The sequence below is a fragment of the Parasteatoda tepidariorum genome, chromosome 2 (assembly GCF_982258835.1).
Source record: "Parasteatoda tepidariorum strain Cologne lab strain chromosome 2, Ptep-v5.0, whole genome shotgun sequence".
NCBI classification, from domain to species: Eukaryota; Metazoa; Arthropoda; class Arachnida; order Araneae; family Theridiidae; genus Parasteatoda; species Parasteatoda tepidariorum.
The window spans coordinates 23,812,211-23,817,798 of record NC_141756.1 but is presented as its reverse complement, the minus strand read 5'-3'; positions in this window follow the sequence as shown (position 1 = coordinate 23,817,798).

The following is a 5,588-nucleotide window of genomic DNA, read 5'->3' as shown; positions in this document are numbered from 1 at the left end:
TCATCCCCACTGCAGAGGATCAAAATTGTGATGGCATGTCTTCAGATCCTTATCAGGAATGTTTTCCAGATCAACGCTCATTGCCCATTGTGCTGCTCTAGTGCACGGACAGGTTAAATCCTGCTTCACAAAATTGTTTAAGATTCTTGCAAACGTGGTATTTGATTACTTATTACTTGTGTTTACAATGCTAAAGGTACTAACACGAACGTAAGATGGTGCACAGTTTGCAACAAGAACAAACAGTAATAAACAAATGGAAAGAGGCCAAATCAGGACTGCCAAAAAAAAAAAGAGTTATTCAAAATCTAGTCACCTTTTTTAACAATATATCTATAAATAATTAAAACAAATTTTCACTTCAAACTCACCAGAATTGCTTAATAACATTAATATCTTATGAAGTACGGCAGATTTGAGCTCAGAAATAATCTAATTTATTTCTTTTATTGAAAACAAAATTATCCGTTTGAAAATAGCGCCTCGCAGAATAAGCTGTAGTAAGCAGTTGCAAACTTTCTAACCAGAACTAGAGCAGGTATGGAGCTCAAGATTGTTATTGTTTACATTTATATTGAAAACCATCCATTGTATGCAATAAAAAATGCATTATTATTATTTATTTATTGAAATTTGGACAGGTTTGGTTCTTGCACCGGACCCCTGAATTGAAAAACAAAAGAGATACTAAAATGGACAGTTTTGTTATCGCCGACAATCAATACACCAACAGATCACATCACTAGCACGATCATTTCATTGATAGCTTATATCACCGATAGTTCACATCACCTAAACGATCACTTCGTCGACACGATCAATTCAATAGTGATTTTATCAAATTTTTTATTTTTTCCTTTGACATGTACATAATTTTCGTTCAGTTTTGTTGAAACTCCGTTTCTGGTGACCATGATATGGATTTCAATGACGTCACCTTCGGGTTAATACAACTTTTATTTACAGTTATGTGATTGATTCTTGGTTTATTTTCAAATGACATAATATAATAAGGGTCCCTAAGGGTAAATTCTTATCAGAAAAAGTACTAATTCGTGTAGCAGAAAAAAAATCCTCATATAATTAATGACACCAATGATACTTGAAATATACACTAAAAAATAAATAAATACATAAAAACAAGCAATTTACTAAAGGGCAAAATTAATGAAAAAATGGCACTAATTTGTATCAGAGAAAAACCGTCGTTATATAGCCGATCCAATTTATTGGGTTTACGACTCAGTTAAACTCCGGAGCCTTGTAATTTTGTAGCCAATCCAGAAGACAAGGGAACTGCTGGATCAAGTATTGGGAGAAACTTGCCTTCGTGGAGGACTTTTGATGGAACTAAACCGCATTTGCGTTACATGTAGAAGAAAATCACGAAAATCTCCTATTGTTAGCCCAACTGCAAGGGGTCTCTAATCCATGATCTGTCTACAAAAGAGGATATTTTACGTCAGCACTGTGGTCAGTGCAAGCCGGATGCGGAAGTTGTATTGACCAGTCGTCGCTGGGATTCGAACCCGGATCACCTCATTGGAAGGCGAACGCTCTATCTCCTGAGCCATCACGGCTAATAGGCACTAATTGAAATTAAAAAAAATAAGCTACCGCACTAAAAATCAAAAGAAATGGTTCTAATTCATTTAAGAGAAGCGTATAAAATAGCTAAACTATTATTGACGCCAATGATTTTTGATATTAGGTACTAATTGAAACAAAAAAAAAAGATACATGCAATAAAATAAAATAGAGAAATGGTACTACTTCGTTTTGGAGAGAGGTGAAAAATAGCCATAACCTTTTTGTCGCCAATAATGCTCGACGAATCTCTTGGTAATAAAAACTAACTAAAATTAAACAATAATAATTAGCTTTGTACTGCAAAGTAAGATTAATGAAGCAATGGTACTAATTTGTTTAAGAAAAAGATGCTCGATCATTTAGGGTTATGAAGCCGAAAGGAACTGGGAACATATGTAAGAGCGCATATCGAACAATTGCGAGGAGTACATTCTAAACATATTACCTCTTCATAAATAAATATATATATATGAATTTGTAATTACAATATAATAGGTAAAGTTTTTTTTTTACAGATTATGACTTAATTTCTCACTACAACATATTTTAAAAAACTGTTTAATTGTTTTATTTTACCAAAAATTATTTATTTAACTATTTTTATAAAAAAATTAAATGTAGAGCTCTGAATCGATTTAGGATTGAAACTAACAAACTTCGAACCAAACATTGCTAATCTATCCAAACGTCAACAGACAAATCCTCATAGATTTATGTAAAAATTTAATTTTGTCAAAATAAAATAAATCATTTAAAAAACAGGTACGTTTTTCCTCATTTTTTTTTTTAAAGAGTAGGTTGATAAGAGAATTATAAAATTTTTGTCATCAGAGCAGCTTGGTGGCTCCAACTACAGATATTTAAAATTTTATTTCACATTATTAAAATTAATTAATATTAAATGTACTCATTCATTAAAAGATGTATCTATTTGAAATGCTGGATACATCTAAGATACAAGATAATTTGACACAAACATACGTGTGTGTACATAATAAATATCAACAAATAAATTACAATATATAAAAGATAAATTTATTGTAAACAAGCATTACAAATTCTTTATAAAAAAATCTGTTTAGATGCAGCATAGTTCAATGTAGCATTATAAACAATAAGGAATGCAAAAACAAAAATATTCATGTTAGATAAAAGAGGTAATACCGTAAATTATTATCACAAATACACAACCATTTCAAAATTATAAACAATAATAAAATAATACTGATACGAAGTAATTGCTAAGCACTTTGTAAATTACTACTTTTAAATGAAAATTAAAAAAAAAAAAAAACTAATGCCTTAAAATACTTCTAAATATTTATGGCAAAAAACTTGAAAAATATTAGTTTAAACAATAAATGAAGTTGACAAAATAAACTCACTAAAGCCATAAATATGATCATTAGAAAAAAAATAATATTGATTTCTATCAAAGTCTAACAGTTTTGAAAATATTATCTTTCAACAAATGTGGCCATGACGCATAAAGAATAAACAAAATCTCAAGATGAGATAAAAATAAATTTACATTTAAAAAAAAAAAATAATTTTAATAATTAAGTGATTGAGAAAAAAATAGAGGCAAATAGAATTACTCTCTATTAGATATGACTCTCCCTATTTTGGATTCTAGGTCAAATTTTTAATTTCTTTTTTCTGCGATATTCTTTTGTACTTAACAAAGCTTTGATGATATGGTATTATTATAGAACATAATACCAAAAGGTAGAAAACTAAGAGGTTGCTCTATTAGATTAAGAGTAGATGCAGAGATAGAACTTCTGTGGGTTTTTTATCAAAACTTTAAAGCAATATAATGATATTTAAGGTTTTGCAGAAATTTAAAATTTTACATTTCTCAGTTTTTAGATTTTTTAAAATCTAATCTTATTGCAGTTTAAATTTATGAAAACCATTTTGGATGACGTTAAAAATTTCCTTTACTGTTAATTGCATTAAGAAGAAGAATTTGAATGAAGAAAATAAGTTTTTTTAAAAATAAGTACATAAAATAGTAGAATTTAATTAATAGTCTACCAATTGAGAATATTTTAGAAAGTTCCAAGACAAAAAAATTGAAAGAAATCAGAAATTTAGGTAATTAATACTTTAGTACAAACAAGACTAAATAATATCTAGCCAATCAGTCTACAACTAATTTTACTTAAAATTTTAGCTAAATAGAATTTTAAAGATAATCAGATACATATTATGTTTTTCATTTCTAAAAATGCTAAATATTTTTAAAAACAGATCTAAAATAATAAATAAACGGTTCAGAAATTCATTAAAAATATATATACGAGTATAGCAAAAAAATACAAAAAATATTTCATAGGTATTCAAAAATATTTCATAGGTATTTTTTCAAGCTAAAATGCATACAAGACTTCATATGTGTCGAAGTAAAACAGTGTTGAAGTAAAACATATGATGCAGCAATTAAAATGGCTCATTTCAACCAGTTTTATGTGGAAAATTTAAAAAAATACAGAAGTACATAGTAAAAAAAATACTTTGATTAAAGCATTGTGCTTACTCAAACATTAAATTCTTTGAGCAGGTGTTTGCATGTAATGAACACAAACATAATAGGTCAGCAGTTACAATAATTAAGTGACAAATCAGTAGCCATCAATTCTAATAAAAGATAAGTCAGAATTTCTCATTTATCTAATGAGAAATAATCACAATAAGCCAATAATGCACTATGCTAATACCACTAATAAGAAGCAACAAAAAATACTGAAAAATATTTTTAAGAGAAATTTCGCTGGTTGTTTTAATGAGGCTTAAGGCTATAACTGGATGAAATTTTTCTGACTTTTCCATGTTTTTAAGACCTTTATGCTAATAATCTCTGAGTAAATTTTTTTTCAATATATTTTATTTGGAGATAATTAATTGAAAGGATATCTAGACAAATTTATAATTTTTTACTATAATGTAACTAGTTTTATAGTAACTAGCATTTTGTTATCAAATAAATTTAATACAGTTAAGGGAAATTTCAAGCCAAAATTGCAATTTTTATAAATGTGTTCTGAAAGTTAAATAAAAAATATGCTACAAAAACATATTAAAATGATTTTGTTACAATACAGTAACAATAATAGGTTTTTGGATACATAATAGGAAACAAAAACAGCAAAAAATGTGAGTTATTTTCATGAAAGAATTGCAACAAAAATTAAATTATATTACTATAAAATGAATGATTAGTTTTCACAGTAAAGTTTCAAAATAAAATGAGTATTGAAAATTTCATAAGGTAAGTAGTGATTGATTGCAATAAACAATTTTACTTTAAAACATAATTTTGAAGAAATAATTTATAACATGCATTTTTTTTAGAAAGCATACTCTTGGTATTTAATTTTCAGAAAGTGCAATAAAAAAATGTGAGAAATTTTTTTTTTCTTCAAAAGTTTGAAGTTTAAAGCATAAAACTTTATAACATTATACATTTAAACATAACATATTACTATCAAACTTTGATATTAAAAGGTAATATAAATTGAAAGATAAAAAAGATTAAAAATTCCATATGATCTAAACTCATAATATTTTGATATTTCAGTCAAAACAATAACAATGTTTTTTAAAGTTTGTTATCCAATACCAAAAGTTCAATACAATGTAATGGCATTGATATTTAACCTAAATTTTTAAAAATCAATCATAAAACAACAACGATAGGAATATATATTTAAAACACACACAAGTATAAAATCACAAAGCTAAGCAACAATCAAAAAAGATAAAGTACTTTAATATAAATGCCAGATGTTTTCAAATGCTAATCATTTATATTAAGCAAATTACTATAGATAATTGCTCAATTTTTAAACCAGTTGCATACACAGTAAATGTACTAAAATTTTTTTTAAAAAGAAAATAGGTGTAACATTAAGAGTTTGGAATTAAAATATTTTAATAAACAATAAGATTAATTTAATTTTAAATTCTGAACAAAATTAGTCACTTACTTAACG